Consider the following 21,923-nt stretch of genomic DNA (forward strand, 5'->3'; position numbering starts at 1 on the left):
TTTCTTGTCCGTTGTTTACCAACTGTAAGCTTGTTGTCATGACAACCTGAGATGGCCCACCTCTCAAATCATCTGATTGGACAATTGGGAAAAAGATGATGAAAAAGAGATGACGTGGGGCGTTTTTCTGCTTTGAGTTGAGGTTTTTTCAACTCCAGGAGTTCAGAGAGCTCCAGCAAAAACGCCAGGTGGCTAGAGCACAGAAATGCGAGGCACGTCACAATGCAAAAACAGCGAGCAAAGAGCTTCACTCTCATTAAAAACAACCACAAAATGGCACCTCCAGCTGCTAAAACACTTTATGTATGATCAAGGCCTTAGTCTGAGCCTGGTTCCCTAATCAGAATCCATATTTTAACTGGATGACCTCCATGTCTTCAAACACCTGCACTGCTGAAGGACAAAAAGACAAAACACCCATCAGAACAGCTGTTCTCCAGCCGACCCTCACCTTTGACCTCCTGTTAAAGAGGGGGGTAGAAGAAAGGACAACTTGATCACAGTGATCAATTAAAATGATCACATTATTATCCTTTTATATTAGTTATGTGCTTATTATGAAAAACCCTTAACAGTGGTTTTCAAAATGATATCTGATTAAATTTCACTTTTTGTTTCATAAATTTGTTGCTTTACGACTCAAAATGGACACAGAGAAATCTTTTTTTTGAGACGGCATGCAGCTTTTGAAAAACAGCTCTAGGCAACAAGAGTAGTGTTGTCATATTTTGCTTTTGACGTGTTTAGTGAAAACATTAATAAATCATGAATGATGAGAATGTGATGCTCGGCTCAGAGGCACTTTCTGTGGACGTTGTTAAAACATAACAGCTACTCACTCATTTTCCTTTCTCCACCGAGATTTCTGTCTTGTGGTTTAAAACCTGCTCTAACCTTTATGCTTCAGCTGCTCCATTAACTGGAACACTAGTCAATGTCTAAGGCTTCAGGAACCTAACAGTACAGCAGCATCAGCACTCCCTGCAGGGCTATCGACAGCATATCTGTTTCAAAACTCCATCATGATTATGTTTTATAAAAGAGACCCAAGATGATTCATTAATGAACGCAGAGTTTCTGTTTTAGGATAAAAGACAAGTACAACTGCTGGATGTCTGACTGAAACCAGAAGGTATCAACAGAAAACTAAAAACATTTCTTTATGATTTGATAAGTCATCTACAGCAATTTATTTCTCTATAGCCCACAGCACTCTCCATATTTAATGCAGAAACCTTGCATTTATGTAGCGTCGGTGTGGGATGTGAGGACTGAATCGTAGGATGCAAATGTCAAACAGTGACTCAGCACTCTCACTGCAACTACTAACTGTTGATTCACTGGCAGGCCAAACAGGTAGGCTAATTGTACGTCATTCCTCAGTTGCCTTAGTCAGTGGTACTTCAGCAGTAGGAAAGAAATACTACACTCGCACCAATACCTATACCTGTTGAAGTAATACCAATAGCATACTTCATTTGATACCTTTTTTCCCCACATCATTCATGTGAATGGGAGCATGCTGTCGAACATTTTGTTGACATCTCGGCATGCTGAACTGCTAACTCCGTCAAACGCACCGTGCTCGACTTCACCACAACACAGACTGTATGGGTTGTACTTTTTGCTATAGTGGGCCAATCACACACTGTATTAAATCAAAGAGCACCTGCGGTCATTGGCTGCGAGCAAAACCATACAAATAGTCTGATTTTCTTAGTCTGGGTACAAAAAGGATCAAAAGCAGGTATCACTTGACTCTAGAAACTTCGAAACAACTTGGTTCTGGGTTATTTCGGTTGATACCTTAAAAGGTATTCAGTACCAATATCCAGCCCTATACAACAGTGCCTATTTAAGTGTCACTGCTGCAGGGATTTTTAACAAGTAAGTAAACAATGCTACAAGGTGACTCAGCAATGTAAGCTGACCTGTTACGCAGCTGATTCTCTGGCGGGCCAGAAAGTAGGGCTAAACTTAGTCTGGCAAATCAAAGATTGCTAACATGCCGCAGGGCCCAGATTCTGCTCTAAAGGAAGCATCAAAGACGTCTCTGCTAAGATGTAAGTTTTAGCACATATTCAAATAAACACTCCATGTACTTCAGTACAAATAATGACATTGAATTTATGCTTAACACAACATGCATGTACAAAGTATACTGCAGCGGTAGAGCACTTTAAACTGGGCCAAGTTAGCCGAGTTTAGCTCAAGCAGAATGTTAAAGCGAAAGTTTACCCTCAAATCAAAATTACATGTTGTTCTTCTCACCTGTAGTGCTATTTATCAATCTAAATCATTTGCTGTGAGTTGGTGAGTGTTGGAGATATCAGCTGTAGACATGTCTGCCTTCTCTCCAATATAATGGAAATAGATGGCTCTGGGCTTGTGATGCTCAAATGCCAAAAAATGCGTCCCTTAGCCGGTGATACAGTGGCGGGTGTAGTTGGGTACATGGGTTGGGTCATGATTTCTGTAAAGAGACGTTGCTGTTGAGTTTTTCAAATGTTTTTGTTCCACAAGCTGAGTGCCATCTAGTTCCATTATATTGGAGAGAAGGCAGACATCTCTACAGCTGATATCTGCGACATTTGGCAACTCACACCAAAACAATCTAGACTGATAAATAATGCTACAGGCAAGAGGAAAAATATGTATTTTTGATTTAAGGATGAACTGCCCCTTTAAGTTTTCTGGCTCCATCTCTCAAGTTATGAGTCAAACTTGACAGTAGGACTCCATGACTAATACAGATTTTAAGAAACAAGTGTTTCTACTGTGAACTACTTTATATTTATTTCAGACAAAGTCATGGACTGATATGCGGCGTCACTGACTGCTGAAACTCAAAGTTGCCCATCAGAGGAAATCTTTTATGACACAAGATTATAGAAGCTGACGTCCCAATTTTATCCCAAAATTAAAGTTGGGATTAGCAAGCTGCAGAGTAATTACTGAGACACTGGCCAGGCATGCAGACAATCACAGTTTATATCAGTGAGCAAAAAATAATCATGCGCGCAGACAGACAAGTCAATCAGATCAGTGACACACACACACACACACACACACACACACACACACACACACACACACAAAGAGGCTGGGTCGAACCACCTTTGCTGAGTCACTGGAAACATCCAGTCCCAAGAAACCAACACAGGAAACTGGAGCAGTCTATAACATGGTGATAACTCAATAACACAGGATGAATACTGACTAATACTGACAAATAACAGCTTTTCTTGGCATCAATCGTCATCATACAGACAATCCACAACACACACACACACACACACACACACACACACAAAGATGGTTTCACTGCAATGGCAACATCCTCGGCATGAATGAATCATCACAAAACCCAGTTCTCTATGTTTAAGTTCAAATGATGGCTGGTTGCTTCTCTACCAAAACCCATCCCCCTCATCCACACACACACACACACACAGTCACACACACACCCACAAACACTGTCTCTACCCTCTCTTTGCGCACTCAAGTCTGAACCTGCACAGTCATTTGTCCTCCTCTGGACCAAAACATAGCCCAGAGACTTCATCCCATTACGTTACCAACATGCCAACTGGAAACCATGGCAATGACACCATGAAAACAGAACTGTTTTTTTTCTTGTCCATAGCAGGGGGGCATGGAGTTCATCTGCATCACCTGCACAAGGTATCTCTCCTATCTATCCATATGGACTCACAGTGACTTGGCAGAAAGAGGCTCCTTTTATGGGATCCAACCTGCATCCTTGCAATTATAAGACAATCTATCTGCTGCATCACCTGTAAAACTCTTATCTTTGGTTGTCTAATGATCATTTGATTTATAAAAGTAGGCATAGGCTGCACTAATTTCGATTAAAGCTCACACACATCTGTTACAGACCAGAGAAAATAGGTTAAATGAGAACCTACTGTTCTGTCAGCCTGCATTAATCCCGTTACTTTGGATAAAGAAAGGACTTTCTGAAATCCCGTCTGAACCTTACGTGCGTCCTCTTATGTCAAGGTAGATTTGAGAGGATTGATTGTTTAACGAGTTTATGCTGTCTCATGCCCTAATTACTTCCAGACATTTCTCTCCCTGACGCGCCATCAAAACACTGCGCATAAAAGTAAATGTTTCCCTCCTGGATGTTGGATGCTTAGATGATCTTTGAAAAACGAAAAACCTACTGACACGCAGTTGTTTGAGGGAAAACGTCACGTCTGTGCGGAGAGGAGAGAGAAAAGCTGGGGATAAAAAAACACAGGCAAAATACGCAGCAGTCGCTCCACAGCATCCCACTCAAGAAACCTGCCGTCGCATTAACTCCGTGCAAAAAGAGGCAGAAAAACAAACATGATACATGAGTTGGGGGGATCTCAGAAACAGTTTACGTACCGTTATGGATGATGAGCCACTTTACCGGAGAGTTGTGTGTCTAGAAACCGGAGAGGAGCGTCGGCGGTGCGTGTTTGTGTGTGTGTGTGCGCGTCAGGCGGAGACAGGAGGACAGAGGAGGAGATTTGGCACATTTGGAGAGGAACGCAGCCTGGTGGCGGAGCGCAGCGCGCCGAGATGCGGCAACATCCGTCTGCAGACAGCCGACCAGCGGCGTGCGGTCCAACCAGGGAGGGGCGCACCAGGCTCACACACTGCACCAGCAGTAACTCATTCACTGCCGAGCCGGTGTGGGTGGGTGGGTGGACTGCTTTTGTAAGCAGAGAGGGAGGGAGAGAGAGACAGCGTCTCTGTGCTGCTGCTGTGTGTGTGTGTGTGTGTGTGTGTGTGTGTGTGTGTGTGTGTGTGTGTGTCTGAGTGAGTGGTGTTATGCACCATATCTCACAGCGCTTAATAAAAACATCTGCTGTCAGCCGATCGTGAATTTTACAATGACATCATGAGAATAATCACAGCAGGTTATGAATTAGGCAGCAACTATACGTCAAACACGATCACAGACAACATGGTACAGTAGTTGTAGAAAGATGGAGAGAAAACATCAATGCAGCAGATGAAATTTTCTATTAGCTGACTGTGTGTTAGATTATCGGGGAGTAAACGGGATTAGCCTACAACTTCACTCACTAAGGAATCAACCAGATGCATCATTTTCATAATAACAAAAAAGTGATTATTCTATATTTAATTTCTATAAAGAGGGCCAAATGGAGCCAAGGGGAGTTTTAGAGTGTTACCATTACTGATTAATGTGTAGGGGTAATGCAACCTTACAGTTTAGTCACCCCTGGGACACTTAATTTGGCTTGGTGAAATGAATGACAAAACAATTTTGTTCTGATGGTGACACTCCAGGGAGGACCAGGGATGCACCAAAATCAGGAGACTGAGACTATTAAAATCGATGTCTGTGGTAATCAGGGCAAAAAGGAACCCAACAGGGCTCAACATGACAAAAAGCACAGCTGGAATACCACACTAGGCGGCCCCAGGAGTAAAATAGAGGCCCCAATGACCCCCTATGTTCACCCAAGTAAATGTGAACCATGTAAACAAACAAACTAAAGGGGGATTTGTACTTGTGCTGAGGTGTGCCTGTGTCACTCTGCAGTTACACCTCCAAAACACTAGTCAGCGGCAGGGTTTCTGTGAAGCGCTGTAAAGTTAAGTTGATCAAAACACACATTGAACACACATGGCTTAATAGCAACAACTTCAAACACAAGTACACAAATCAGCTTCACTATAACTCGCAGCATTCACAGACAAAGCACTTGTCTTTATCTGGACACATTTTCCCCACAAATACAACATGCTAATATTATTAGCACAAGCCTATGGCATTTTACATTGAATAAATTAGCCTAGCAACAAGCTACGTTTTCTTCTACTCATATGAAGCCCGGATAAATCACACACAAGACTTTAAATGCTAAGCTGTGGAGGCTTTATTGTCTTCACAATTTATTGTTTCTTATCTGTGAAATTAAAGTAAATAAATGTGTAGTTTACTGGGGAGGTGCACGTTAGGCGACAGTGTAGGGTACGGTGTAGCGTATGGCATTGATTCAACACAGAAGTATAAATCCTACTTAAAAAAAAGGTCCTAAAACTGGATTGTTACTGAGGGCCCCTCCACAAAATGGGGCCTTATAAGGCTAGTTTCCACATAGCTGTGTACGTATGCAAGTCAACCCGATCCATCTATTGCTATGGGAACCAATGTGATCACCAACGCTTGTGTCCAGTGACTGCCCAGTGTCAGCTGGGATAGGCTCCAGCATCCCAACGACCCCTAACGGGATAAGCAGTTAAGGAAAACGGATGAATACATTAATGCTCTACATGGGTAAAAGTATTTGGACATCTCAGTTGCCTACTACTTTACAGTTTCTGTTTGGGGCTGTTTAATTTGGGCTAGCCATCTTATTTTAATTAAAGTAAATCTTAATGTTACAGCATTAAAATAAAGCAACAGTTCAGTGAAGGTGTTCTCCTGTGACAACATGACAGTGTCCTCATGCACAAAGTCAAGTCTATAAAGAAATGGCTTTCACATTTTTGTGTGATAAGACCTGACTGACCTGCACACAGCCCTGACCTCAAACACATCCAACTCCTTTCACATGAACTGGAACGCCGCCTTTAAGTCGGGCCTTAACGCCCCAACATCTGCGTCCGACCTCGCTAATGCTGTTGAGAGCAAATCCCTGCAGATAGGCTTCAAAATCTTGTGGAAAGCCTTCACACAAGAGAGGAAGCTGTTACAGCAGCATGCTAAGGCCCACAGTGTACATTTTGCATCATCCTGGTTTGAGAGAGATAATAATGCACAAACAGCAGAGCCTGACCTAAACAGGCCTAATCATAATGCTGACACTCACTGTGTGCATAACGTCCGCCCACAACTCTGATAAGTTTGTATTTACTTGTTGACTTAATGTCACGTTATGTGACAACCAACAGCAGCGCACCATTTCCCTCTCCCGCACGCTGTCTCTAATCTGTTATATCTCTCTGCACCAAGCTGCTGTGTCATAAAAATAGCTTTAAACTAATCGTTAAAGTAAATGATGATCAATGTTTATGCTCCAGTGAAAAGGAATGTGATTAGGTTTGTGTGCGTGTCTTTGTGACTGTGTTTGCTCTTGTGGCTATAATATCAAGTCATGCTTGTGTGTTAAGTATTAAATATTTAGTATGTGTTGTTGTTGTTGGCTATTATTTGCTCTATGTGTTGTTGACTGTGTAGTGCTACGAGTACACTGCACCAACCACCATCGATCTGTTTAACAATCCCCTGAACACACACACACACACACACACACACACACACACACACACACACACACCTCATCCATCTCTCTATCTCCTTTGTCACTGTGATAAAACCTGTCAGCTGATCAGATCACCAGAGCCCATTCACTAGACACTGAAGCCACACCTCTCCACCCACTGAGCCCGCCCTCTCACCGCAACAGCCAATCACAGGAGCTGAGAGAGCAGCTGACATGTCTCTTTACAGATAAGGCTGCAGTTTCAACCAGAGGAAAAAGATTTTCCTTCCAGATCTTGGCAACAAATCATCTTAGTCATATCTATAGCTGGACAGAGACAGAGCAATGCTAGCCTGGTTTCACACCACTACCCACAGCTCAGATTTTCCTGGAGTGATGCAAATAGGTGTGGTTTAGCTCTTATGAATGTCTGTCAGAGAATCAAACCAAAACAATCAGAGCTTTTGTGGTTTGGACTGAAAGCTGAGTCACAGTGTAGTCAACAGTTAAATCACGCAGCTGAAACACTGCTCTTAGTTGATCAAACTGCATGCAGGCAACCATATAATTAATACATAGAGGTTACCTTGCATCACCAGCAGTCTGGAGTATGACTGATACTGGATTTTTGAGGCAAATGCCAATATTGAGACAACTATATATCCATTTATACTCATTTTTTAACATAAATGCACAACATAAGTTTTTTAAAAATATATAAAAGATCCCTCAAATTTGATTATTAAAGCATTGCGACCAACGTATGTGCTGAACAGGACATTTTACAGTGGAAAAATAACCATGTCAGCACTCTCAGCACATTATGTTTTTGTGGTCTTTATCCGCTGTGAGGGACCAAAGGACAGAGGGATGTCAAATGCTGAAGTCCTCCGAGGCAAATTGTGATTTGTGATATTGGGCTTTATGGATAAAACTGAAACTGAACTGAAATTATTATTGATACAGCCCTTTGAGGCATGCTTTGTGACTGGGCCATAATGAACTTTGGCTTGACCTGACTAATATGAGAAGCACTATAAGTTGCCTTTGGATATGAAATGTGCTATATAAATACTTTTACTTTGGCTTACCTTGTTTACAATAACCTCCAGGTAAAAAACCCCAGCATGGTGAACATAAAATGAAATGGCAATAAGCAAACGCTGCCTCAATTGGTTCATTTTTAGCTTACTAAAAAATCCATATCAGTTCAAGTGTACGTTATATTTAGAATATCTGCACCACTGTCAGACAGCCCATTCTGACAGGGAATTGAAGCCACTATCTCAAAGCCACCAGACTCCATTGACAAAAGTTATTTTAGAATACAGGAGTTGCTGCCTCGATCACTTAGTTTTGTAAAGTGAAGCAGTGAAAATATTCCAAAAATAGTTGGCTAACATTTGGTACCTAGCTACATTAGCTATGTTGGCTAACGTTACATTGCTGCTGCTGCTGCTGCTGCTGCTGCTGCTGGCCGAACCCACAATAACTCACATTATTTCAATGACTATTACTTGTAAGAAAGGATTTAACATGAAGCACTGTTGAGTTAAGGTGGCAGCAGAGCTAATGTTAGCTTATATTTAAGCTAGCTTAGCAAGCAAGCGCATATTAGGCAGCTAGCTCAGTCAACTTTTTTATCTCATAGACTGTATTTATGGATGTAGCTTCTGTGATGTCACCCATGGATTTGGGGACTGGCGTTTTGAAACCACGAGTTCAGCATTTCGGCTATCTCCATCTTGGTTTTCTGGAGCCAGAAGTGGCCATATTTGGATAAGAGGGTGGAGCTGTGGAGCAGCGAGGGGTGGATCTAATTCAAGCCTCACAGACAGCCTGTGTATAGCCATGTTTCCATCCAAAAGTGATTTGAATCATTGGGAAATGCGCATTAAAAGAAATGCGAAGCCTGTGTGTTTCCATTAAATGTACGGACTTTGGTGAAAACTACTAACTCACGCGAGTTTTCCGCAGAACCGGAAACAAAACAAGTCTCGCATTCTTCTTCTACATTTTCTGGTGGTTGGCAAACAGCTTGTAAATGCATTACTGCCTTCCCGACCCGGAGTGTGGATATCACATAGAGAGAGGTGTGCTACGTCAGACTTAATTAGAACATAACTGTTTCCATCCCCCGTTTTGCGAATCAGCATTTTTTCGAATCGACCAAAACCCGGCTAAAGCGAGCGTATTTTAGTTTGTGCGAATCAGGGGATTTTAATTCGAATGTTGGCTTTCCATCATAATTTTCCGATGTGATACTTCTAGATGCGCATCTAAACAGGCTGATGGAAACATGGCTAATGAAGCAGCCCTGCTTTTAAATATGCATAACTTTGGGGCTTAATTAAATAAAAATGGGTAAATTATAAAAACAAGAAAACCTTTTTTACAATTGTTATGAATGTTGAAATACGCGAGAGAGCAGAGCCGTTTTTTGTACCAGGCTGTAATTAAGGTTATTTCTGCTGTAAAGTTACAGCATGGGTGTCTATGGGGATTGACTCACTTCTGGAGCTAGCCTCAAGTGGTCATTAGAGGAACTGCAGTATTTGCCACTTCCGAACTGGCTTTATTTTTCAGCCTCAGAGGTTGCCGCTTGGTTTATCTCTGCCTGCTAAAAAAATAAATAAATCTTCTCTTGTCTAAACAAAAGACAGCCTCCCTGTGTTTGTTGGTGAAATATCAGTGTTTTTTTATTTCTGTGAGAAAACTATTGTGTTGTGGAAATCTTTACCTGGTCTATTATCACCCCATTTCACGCATCATTGTTTATTTAACTAACAAACTGTCTTTGCATGAACAACATTCACATTATTGATTAGCATCCTCTGTTAACTCTACACTGGTAATGGTTTCTGCTCTTAGTAAAATAACAGGTCTCATGAGCTCCTGGTATTTAGAAAGGAGACGAAGACAAGAAGAAGATCTCACTTTCACAATGAGGGTGTAGCCACTCTCTCCGGCTGACTACGCCACCTGGAAGCACTCGTTTGATCAATGACTGTGCAGAGGAAAACATATTAGCACAGATGGTGTTTCTACCGTCACTGGTTGCACTCAAGTCTGACTTTTACCTCATTTCACCCCTAATAAAAACCACTTTCAGGCCAGGCTACTTGGAGATCAACTTCATGCTTGTGATAGATGACAGATGTTCCTGTGTGCAGCACTGGCCTCAGTAATAGACAGACTGAGAGTGTCTACAACAGATTGGAGATGGATGCTGCTATCTGCTGCTGAGGTCTGAAGTGTTGGCCCTCCAGGGAGGTCGTTTATGTGTGGACCACAAAAGTGCTGGTCCCAGAGAGCAGTTTTTCTTAAAGGGTAACTTTGGTATTTTTGAATCTGGACTCTCATGTTTTTGTGGCTAAATCACAAATGGATACATTTTTTGAAACTGGTCCAGTGTTGAGTGAGAGGGCTGCAGCTTGTTAACACTTGGGGCAACTGCACACCATCAATTTATGTCCACTAAATATGGTTGTTTTGCCACCGACCAGCTCAGATTGTTATCAAAACTGTTTGACAACATTATGGAATCTAATCTAATCTAACTGAGTGAATTAAGGTCTTATTTCAAGCAAACCATTTGGTGATTGTTGGAAATTACAGTTAATTTGAATGCAGTCTAGTGGGTTTGACAATATTCATTTCAGGGCTGTTTCTGGTTGGAAAAAAGGATCTTACTTTTTAACATAAAGGTCTGTCTCTGCAGGGATCCTGGCCATAAAATTGTCAGACACTAAAGGTGCTTTCACACCTGCCCTGTTTGGTTTGGTTCAGTTGAACTCAAGTTTGTTTGCCCCTAAGTGCGGTTTGTTTGGGCAGATGTGAACACAGCAATCACACTCAAGTGTGCACCAAAACAACCGGACAGAGACCTTCTTGAAGAGGTGGTCTCGGTCCGGTTACAAACGAACTCTGGTGTGGTTCATTTGTGGTGAGAACGTGTTCCGACCTGGATCTGAAGCAACTGCAGTCACATGACACATTGTTTGGGTTAAACATGAGCATGTTACAGTCCTGGAGGATTATTAATGTGCGCCTCCTCCTGTACTGCCTTAATATGCACATTCAGCACATCCAATGCATCAAAACATTGTTTTCTAGTTGGAGCCGCGCCTCGTTTTCAAACTGTATGGTTTGACTAAAATGAACAATGACAGCAATATAGTCCACGATGAGCAGCGCTAAAATCAACCTGCGTAGTTGTCCCTCCATTGTGACATTAGAAAGTGTCACATTTATCTTGCAAGTGTACTCTTCTTCAACGTTTGGTTTACTTCCTGGATTTTTCCCACATGGAAATTCTGACCAATCAAGAGCAGCTTTCTCACACAAGGCCTTTGATCTGGTCCACTTGTAAATGCTGCTGTGAGAAAACGAACCAACTCTAGGCAATTATACAACTTTGTAACAAAATTAGTCCCTGATTCAGACCAAAGCAAGACAACTCTAGGTCTGAAAGCAGCTTAGAACAACAATCTGAGCCTGTCAGTGGCAAAACAAACCATTTAGTGCTTGGCGGTGCACATATGTGTTTACATTGCAGCCTGTTTCTCGGCTCCTGGCTGCAGCTCTCATGCTCAATATTGGAAGCATTTCAAAAGCTGTTGTTCCCATTTGTCACTTAGACACAAAAACATGTGAAAACAGGGTCCAGGTTGAAAAATACCAAAGTTACACTTTAAATCTTTCTCTCTTTGTGTTTCCTCTGAAGTTACTTTCTTGTCTTCTTATTTCTATATTTCTTTATTTCTTCTTATGTTACCTTTTAACTAGATACTATTTTTACTGAAAAGCAACAAGTTTTCCACAAAGGTGGGAAATTAATCGATGAATGCAGGATGTTTTCCTGTTGTCACACACCATATGGGCATCTCAGTGTGTCTTCATCTCTTTCTAACTTTGTCTTCCGTGGACTGCTCACTCCTTTTTTTCTCTGATGTCTTTTTCTTTCCATCTCACCGTCCTTTTCTCTCACTAAGTCCCTTACTTAGGATACATCTGTCTTCCTCATTTACTTACGTTTTCCAATCTTCCTTTTCCTTACTTATTCTCCACTCTCACTCACTTTCTCCCGATCCCTCAGACTGCAGTGGTGGCAAGCCCTGGGATCAATATCAAAGCTTTGCATAATTCAACAGCTGCCTTAATAATGTATGACGCAATGAGCCACATTGGAAGGATGCCTTCGTCTGTCCCTCTATTACAGTCTCTCTGTCTCTCTATGTTTTCCTCAGTCAGGTGAAGTCAACCTGCACCGCTATTTGCATTAATGATAAATGTGAAGCTTTCAAACAATGGAGTGAAATTAGTGTATGAATGTTGGCCCTGTTCCGATTTGTTCCCTGCATGTCTCAGTTCAATGTTAAGAAGGCGTTTCGGCTCTGAAAGTCTCTCAAAATTTGTTTCTCCTGTTGCTGCGATAATGACATAACAGCCAAACACAGAGAGCAACAAGAAACAAGATGATTCAACAAGCTGTGTATCTGCCTCACTGCTGCTCTTAGCTTTGTTGCAAAGAGGATTATGTAGGAGGATTCATTCAAATATAACACTGAGGAAGAGTCTCCATATCTGCTGCAGCTGGGACAGTACAACATACTGTATGACAGGGATCAAAAGCTAGCCAACAGTACTTTGACACTACAGTCACCACAGATCAAAGACAGCAAAGTGAGCATATATTCATTATTTAAAGTGCTCATATATTTCTCACTTTTAAAGTAGAGCAACTATTAGAAATGTTTTACCTGGAAAGAAGTTTTTAGGTGTTGTTCCTCACACTGCACTCTCGGATTAGCTGTCCTAGGTGGGTCGTGAAAAATGGACTGTGGCAAATCACCTCTTCTTGGCTATTTTTTTTTAGGAAGTGAAATTAAATTTGAAGATAACACTGAAAAATTACACCATACCAGAAACACATCCTCCCTTTTGCCCACATGGGGAGTGTTCGGCCGGTGAACCATCTGAGAGAGATTACAGGAGAGTAGTCCATGATGACGCTGCACTTTAAGATCTGCTGGATTAGCATTAGCATTATCATTGTAGACTCACTCAGATCTATCCAACACCAAGTGGAGCAGTTTCATCATCACCAAAGGTTTCATGTCTCCTCACCTGAACTGGTTCATGTCACAGCAAGATGAGTTTACGGGCTTCAGAATGTGAATCTAATTCACACAATGTTTCCCCGCCTTGCTGGCATAAATATTTGCTACCACACTGTCTTTATGAGGCTAAAGTTGAAGGACTTTAATGTGCCTGTTCATCATAATGAACACAATTAATCTGAGGCTCTTGCATTAGCATTTTATGAGCAGGCAGTATGTGGCCTCTCTTCATTCACCGCTGTGTGGATTTACTTTCTTATAGAGTTATAAATCCTGAGGAGCTGCTGGTTTCACACCATTAATACTCATTTCAAACTTTTTCTTTAATGATCTCAACGTTCCACAGAAACACAGGAGAAAAATCATGCTATTTTTTCTCTGTCAGCTTAGCATGGCCATTGACTGTAAAAATAATGGACGTAGCTAACGTGATGTCACCTATTGTTTTGTGGACTTCGGCCATTGGCATCTTGGTTTTTGGATCAAAAGTGACCATATTTGGGAAAGAGGCTGGCGCTGTGGAGGAGTGAAGGGTGGACTGAAAAGCAGAGCACACTATCTGTGGACAGTCTGTCACTCAAAGTGGCCCACCCTTACTTATGCATAACTTCAAGCCTTAATAAAATGTAAACAGGTGAGTTATATATGACCACACCTTCTTGGAGTTGTCATAAAGGGGTAAATTAGCTAAATAGACCAAAACTGTTTTTCTGTACCAGGCTTTAAACATGATTATTTCTGTTGTAAAGTTGTTCAATTTAACATGGGGGTCTATGGGGACTGACTCGTTTCTGGAGGCAGCCTCAAGTGGCCATTCAAAGAACTGCACTTCTGGCACTTCCATGTAGACTTCATTTTGCCCCAGAGCTTGCCACTTGAGCTTGCCCGGCCGTTGTTCAGAATACTGCGATACCCGTAAGTCTCAGCAGCCATCAACACAGAAAAGGGGAGGCAGAAATCAGAGCTTCTGAAGTTCATCAAATGTTGACACAGAATCTGAAAGTGAGGTGATTAAGGGCCCGTACATATGGCGCATTTTTTGTGCCCTCAAATACATTGTTTTCAATGTAGACACGTGGAGCGAGTGCTCAAAAGTGAGAGTGAACCGGCATTCAAGCATTCTCAAGTTGTTTTTAATATCCAAGCTGTTTTTTCAAGCATGTTTTTCAGGGTGTGACTGCTGTGCCCCGAGATAAACAAAGTTCAACATTTGGAAAGCAGCAACGCGCACCGCATGTCATGTGATGAGGAACAACCAATCCCAGCAGGCAGATATTGTCCCGTTCTTCCATAAATATCAGTCTGTGCTAAATATGGAGAAGAAGTTGACTGATTTAGTGCAGGACATATGTAGTACATCTATCTCAAACTAGATATTTATAACACAGTTGTGCTTTTTGATACTTTTGATTCAACCATGTCACCATCAGTCACCTAACGCTTTCAATGTAGAAAAAGAACCAGATCTATATTTCTGGACAATGCTGGCCCAGAAATAACCTCTTCTTCTTCTTTACATTTCTTCAGCTGAAATTTAAAAAAAAAAAACTGTCCGAAATGGTCAGAACCCATGTAAGTTAGATTTAGCTTCACCTTTAGCATCTGCATTCTAAGTGTGAAAAATACTCTGAATGAAGGCTACAACTTGACAACGACACGAATACTAGAAACAAACATTAAACTTTTATGTTCCACAAACCGATGGGAGCCAGTGGCACTCATGAACTTGGGGGGAATTTAAACTCTTCACCCCACTCACTGCCTCCAGGCACTGGGGAGTGTTTTACTAGAAAGCACAAGACAAGACGATGTGCAGAGAGGCGGAAAGAAAGGAGTCGACTAAGCGCAAAAGGCCTTTCCACGTTGGTTCAGCTTGGGGCCGATGAAATGGAAACCGACAGCTCCTCAGATGCCATTACAACGATAGCTGACGCTATGTGTATTTGCAGGGCAGATTGTGCTCTGAGTGTGTGCTCGTGTGTCCGCAAGAGTGTGAACAAACAGCACTCACATCAGCTTTACTGTACTTGTATGAGAAAGAAGAGTGTGTGTGTGTGTGTGTGTGTGTTGTCAGCAGGTCTGTTTAGAAAGGTTAAAGTGTCCCAGAGTGAGACTCTGTGACCTTGGCTTGAATGAACACATCGCTGAATCCCACTGAGAGTGATGACCCCTCCCCATTGTTCCCAACAGCACCAGAGGGGGTAATCTCTCTTTCTCTGTCTCTGTCTAACACACACACACACACACACACACAGACTTCCTCCCTTTCCTGCTGCGCCAAGGTGAGACAATAGAACTGCTGTGTCACACTGTAGGTCAGGACACTGTTCACTGTTACACAGCAAAATTAAAATGGTTACCTTGACTGCTGTAACAGCCGATGATACCCAGCTGGGACGATGATGATAATGATGACGATGATCAATGAGTAAGCTTTATAATGTGCTACAAAATACACCTTACTCATTTCTGTTATGTTTTATTGGTACTGTAGGTCCTGATTTTATTTCATCATAGTTTTATTTGCATTTTTATACAGTACACATTAAACAACAGAACATATATTTTAAAGTTACAATGTGTGTCTTTCGCGTTTACCTAGAACTTGCCGTCACTGGAGACGGTTAAGGTGAAGCTCAATCCGGGGCGCTTCTGCGTGAACCTGCTTTGTACTTTTATGATTCTGTCGCACTTTAAATGGAGGACCAAACATATGTTTTGCCCCGTAAGAGGGAAACCACGCACCAAATAAAAGAAAAAGATCAGATAAGCGAGGACGGGACAAAAAGCGAGTGAATATCGGCGTTGCTTATTCGAGGTGGAAAGAACTCCTGAAGGAGAAGGATTTCACAAGGGATGTGGAGGTTGCCTGCTTTCTGCTAGACAGGTAATTCAATCTGATATTTTAAAATCATTTTGGCTTCATGTTTACAACTACTTTTCCCTCTCGTCTAAGTTCGAGTGATGGCTACGTTTACGTGCTAACGTTATCCTAGCCTTGGCTAATGTTATCCCAGAGCTACAGCTAAATGGTTAGCCTAGCCTACAGCCTAATCTGTTGATTCCTCTCGTGCTGCTGCTGCTGCTCCTCCTCCTCCTCCTCCTCCTCTTCCTTCTGGGTAGCCGAGACACACCTCTTCGCCTGGCTGTTCCTGCACCGCCTCTAACATTACCCCCTCGCCCCCTTCCTCTCCCTGGTCTTCCTTCTCTCCCTCTCTCTCTTCCTCATCTCCCTGTGTCCTGTGGAAGAACACTCTGGAAACGCATATATTATAATCGTACCAACCTATATTTGCCGCACTGTGCCGTGACTATCACATAAAACGTGTTATTTTAGCATTACTGTGCTAATGCTCGTGTTACCAAAACAATTAGAAATAAAACACTCCTAACATATATCTCACAGATAACCTGTATCTCACTGGTAAGCTATAACATATCGTAACATGGTTTAGATTCCTAAATAAATATTCACCTCGTTGCTAGATACTCCTGAAAAACTTGAAAAACTCTGCTGTCTGCGCAAGGCTTTTTGTCCTACGAGGCCACCGTCACTTACCCGACGAGAGGGGTGAGTGAGTGAGCACAAGTGAGCGCTGCAATCTAGAATTTGACCGCTGATGTCACTGTTACTCACCATTTTTACACACTGAGGCTTTAACACTTGAGCGTAAACTATCTCATCCATGTGTAACAAGTTGACTCTACTGTTGTCTGTGTTGTGTTGATATGAAGAGGCCCAGACTGTGGATATCTTTGGGGGTGATCTCCCTTTATTCCTGACAACTCTGGCAGCAAGAGGTAAAAAAAAAAAATCCTCTGTCAATTAGGACCATATAAACTGGAGGCCCTCTCCTATGGAGTACAACAGCAAAAGGGGCGGCCATGTTACAGTCAATTCAGTACGATAAAACACAGAAAACAATCCTGACAGCAAGGGGTAAAAACAAAATCTTCCATCAGTTATGACCATATAACTCAAGCCCCTACACAAATTAAGTGACACAGGAATATGTTAGCGTATTATACAATAAGTTTAGGCTGAAAAATGAACTTATAAACAGCTTAACAGCACTAAAACATGGGAATTACTACAAGAGCAATGTCTCTTACCTCTCCCATGAAGCACAACAGTAGAAGGGGGGAGGTAAGGCAGGAGACAACCCTTTATAGGTGGGGTATCAAATGTTCCACATATTGACTTTGGAGGCCTTAGCGTGTCAGGTAATAACAGCTGAAACAAATTTTGCGTAATTATAATACTTAAAGCCCCTACAAGGAACTTTCATTTTGAGTTGATTTTAGCGACCCTGTGGACAAAAGCGGTAGTGTTTTGCCGGGATGAAGCATACATTTCCCATGAGCTCTAGCGCGTATTATCGTAAAGACGCTCACCTTTTGGGGATGAATGAAACAACAAGATGGGAAAACTTTGCCCCCGCTCCTATCGGGGATCCCAGCTCACCCCTGCCGTGCCCCAGCTCCACCTCTTCGGCGTAAGCGCCGCCACCGCCGCCGGGGTAAACACAGCGGTCGGCTGGTAAGGCTGAAGGCCTGTTTGGCAAGCACTTCCACGGCTTCCTGGACTGAGTATGGAGCGGTGCCTCACCTCTATATTTCTCGGCACTTGCTGGACCCTGTCGACGCCTGGCTGGTGTCTGTCGTCGGCCCGGATGAGGTGTTCCAGCCCCACGGCACCTGCTCTGCTCGTCCCCGCTGGCATGGGGTGAATCTGCGCAACCTGCGGCCTCTGTGTGTGGCTCCCCGGACAGCTAATGCCGTGAACCCGCCGGCTCCTGCCAAAGTTTATCCTGAAGGATTTCCTGACTTCCTGAGGATTGGATTTTCTCTGTGTGACTGAGACGTGGCTGACTGTTGGTGAGTCCAGTGCTTTCACAGAACTTTTACCCGATGATTGCTGCTATTTTAACTCCGTCGGGTCGAGGAGGAGGAATAGCGACTATTTATAAGAGTCACTATAAACGTAAGCATCTAGGTAAGATGATGTGTGCCGTCTGAGTGCCGTAAATCGTTTCGTCCTGGAAGCGACCTGGGGCGGACCCGAAGACAGTTTCCTAAAAGTATGAATATACACTATATAGAAATAGCTTATCTTCACACCGATGGTCTCATTTGTTGTTGTAGGTCACGCACAGACATCAGCAGAAACGAGAGACTTTTGCATATCCAGTTAAAAGTTCTTTGTAGCGGCTTTAATATAACGAATATACAAGACTCGTGTGCACAGTGAGAGAGGAGAGGGAGAGGCGCTGTGCTGCTGCCAGAGGAGCCGCTGACTGAGTTCCCTCTGAGCAGTAACTCGCTAACAGAGTCTGAGAAGTCCAGGGCGGTTCATAAAACATTCAGGACGCATTATCGTGAACGAGATGATATGGTACACCCATAACAGTATGTATTCATTATTATTTCAGAGATCTGTATTCTGGTCGGGGTGGAGAAGCCTCTGAAGCAGCATTTTACATAAAGTATCTACGCAGTGTCAAACTTGTTCCTGAAACCTGACACCTCTTAGCCTTCACAAGTGCATCAATATTAGATGTGTTAAGTCACCTAGTGGGCCAGATTGGACTCCGAGCTGTATGTTTGACACCCCTGATTTAGAGGGTAACGTATATTCCTTTAAGGACATACTATGCAGGATTTTCCTAAAAAACAAAGTGTAGAATCATACAAAAGTAATCCCTCTCCATCATCACTTACGACCCACTCTCACTGTGTGGTGGTGTATCATTCTGAAGAAACAAACAACCAAACGAGAGTGAATCAGGGGTTGGTTTTTACTTTCGCTTTCACTGGCGAGCGTGTTTACAAGTAGTCCTCGAGGATCCTGCATGATATTCCTTTAAATCATTGCCAGACATCATTTACAAAAAAGTAGGTCAGAAAAACAGATCACAAAGTGCCCTTCAACACACTGAATCAAAGAATCCTTAAAGCAAGCAGATAAAGCGTACGTGACTTTGTTACACAGTGTGGAATAAAAACGTTAGCTCTAAATTTAAAGCTGCTCACAGAGACATCTGAGGGCGGTACTGAGGACGTTGAAGGTTAAGAAATTAATGGTACAAAGAGCAGTTCTACACTGTTTGCCCCAAGCATAACGCACACCCCACTCTCAAGTCATTGATCAGTACATGAGACTCAGCCTGCACAACACTGACAGATAAATAATAGAGTTCGGTGAGAAATAATGCTGCATTGTTTACATGAGCAGTGCTTTTCTTTAAAAATAGATTTTCCAGAGATGTTTGCTGGAGCAAATTTGTGAACTGAATATTGATTGTGAGTGGAATAACGAGGAGCTTTTTATCGTGAAACTGGATTCTCCACAGCACCAGAGAGGCCACTTGGGACTAAATAAAAACAGCAATCTCATGCAAGCTGGAAAGTGCAGTGTTGATTTTTATATGACTAATTGTTGCGCAGCCCTACATGAGAGGAAAACACCAAGGAGTTAAATAAGGCTCAGCCCAGGAGCCCAGAAACATCAGGCGGAAAGCAGTGGAAATGTAGAGCCGGCACACTACCCAGGCACTGGGGAGAAGAGCTCCCAGCTTCTCAACCATAACTTCAGCTGCCACTGTGCTCAATCGATTCCTTCAAGGCAATCTAGCCGAGCTTAACAGTGATGAAAATGTCTCCTTCTCGCCATCCAATATAGGAGACAGACACAGAGACTGACACAGGAAGAAATATTTCAGAGGTGGGAGGTGATTGGCAATGGGAATAGGAAGGAACAATGGCGCCATAAATGTGAGAAATGGTGTGTACGACATGACAAACATCACAGGTCAGTGGAGAAAACCAGGTCTGCTCTGAATATTTGTACATGTATGACAGAGAATGCAAACTGACTCTTTAAATCTATCATCTGTCCGTCAATATCAAGAAGAAAAAGAAATGAGGATAAAAACGAGCATCAAACCAAACCTTTCCTTATCCTCAGCTGGGCCACGCAGGCAGTTTGTGACCCTCCACCAATAACGCTTTTATCAGAAGTGAATAAATCAATTTCCTCTTCCTTGCCATCACCAGTGGGGTTTCCTTAATGTGATCACACTTTGTTTCCATCTTTGCTATTACTCCTCTGTCTCTCATGGTCTGACAGTCTCAGTGTTTGTTGATACAGCTTAGGGGGCAATTAGGAACGCTCAGTTTGATGCAACAGGTCTCCCTGCCAATGGGCCCAACAGTCAGAGCCCCTCAGGTCTGGGACTCCCTGCCCAAACATCTGAGACCTGAAGCATCAGTGACATCTTTAAAACACCTCTCACCACCTCTCATCTTTTGAAAAAAGCTTTTTATTAAATGGGACCACATCATTTTAAATCAAAGACGTCTTATCTTTTTACTGTTATTACCTTTTTTTAATTACTTTGGGTTATTTTATTTCCTTTTTAATTTGTATTGTTTTAATTGTCTTTTTTTATGTCATTAAGTTCTTAAATGTTTTTTGTTCCTGTTTTGACCATGTAAGGCCCTTTATACCTGTGTGCTGTATGAATTAACATGAGAATGACATTGAATATATGTATGAATTAATTATTTTTTTCACATTGTGTCATGCATAAACATATGACCAAAACAACACAAATTCATCCTAACACTGCTATATTTTCAAACTACATAAAACAGTCACAATCAGATCTTCAGATGTTAGAGGAATACTTCACCTACACAACGATTATTTGTGTATCAGTTACTCATCCTGTGCAACATTGAATTTGTGAAGAAAACTTTTACTCGCAAGCCTTTAGGGTGAACAAAGTGTCCAAAATGGAGAAAAGGAACAATGAGGGAGGGCGGCGAGAACGGAGGAAATCATCAAAAATGCTCACATGTGCAGCGCACACTTCATATCAGGTTAGGGGAAAGGTATTTCCTGTTGTAGGGATGAATAATGTTATGTGTATTAAGGGTTATCATGTCCACCTCATCAGAAACTGGGGAGGTATTAAGAGGAATATTGGATTTCTCTGTAATGCTAACTCTTTAGAGCATTAGCTAACGTTAGCTTTGAAGGAAACCATTCAAGTGTCATCCTCCTTTGTAGGATTGGCATAGTATTCAACCACAAAGCTTCCTGTGACATCATCCATCCACTGAGTGAGAGCATACGGGTCGGCCAGTCTGGTCCTGTTGGTCAGTGTTTACTTATTAAAGTTACACTCACAGTCCAGGAGAGTGAGTGACCTGACATGGTGCGTTCGTAAATTCAGTCTGACGCTCGACACTAAAATGAGAGCTCTGTTGGTCGAAGAAACGGAGCGTTATTTTTCTGTATAAATTCACAAACGGTTAAGTTAATGACACGTTCACTCCACTCTGCGCTCTGCTGCTCTGTTTTCCTAGACAGAGTGCCGAGAGTGCGCTCTGCCACTCTGAGTGCGGTGCTCTGGATAACTGCACAGTAAATTCAGACAGCACTCCAATTTCCAGTCTAGTTTTTGTCCGAATGCACCACTCACGTCATCTTCCTCCATTGTCTAAAACAAGCTAACAGAACCTACTAGCTAGTGCTAGCTAATGTCTGTGGAGAATTGTT

The 21,923-nt window shown here is 42.4% G+C and overlaps 1 protein-coding gene across 2 annotated transcripts in view; it reads right to left on the minus strand.

The window, feature by feature from the left end:
• Window positions 1-21,923, minus strand: part of LOC125886933 (microtubule-associated protein 1B-like) — a 118,914-nt gene that overhangs the window by 58,095 nt on the left and 38,896 nt on the right. The window contains exon 1 of one of the 2 annotated variants that reach the window (XM_049573312.1): window positions 4,191-4,210. The exons of the other annotated variant lie outside the window; for it this stretch is intronic. The gene's annotated coding sequence lies outside the window, so the exon portion shown is untranslated. Of the gene's footprint in view, window positions 1-4,190; window positions 4,211-21,923 lie in introns of those variants that run through there. 2 annotated transcript variants of the gene reach the window in all.

This window comes from Epinephelus fuscoguttatus, linkage group LG4 (assembly GCF_011397635.1).
Source record: "Epinephelus fuscoguttatus linkage group LG4, E.fuscoguttatus.final_Chr_v1".
NCBI lineage: Eukaryota > Metazoa > Chordata > Actinopteri > Perciformes > Serranidae > Epinephelus > Epinephelus fuscoguttatus.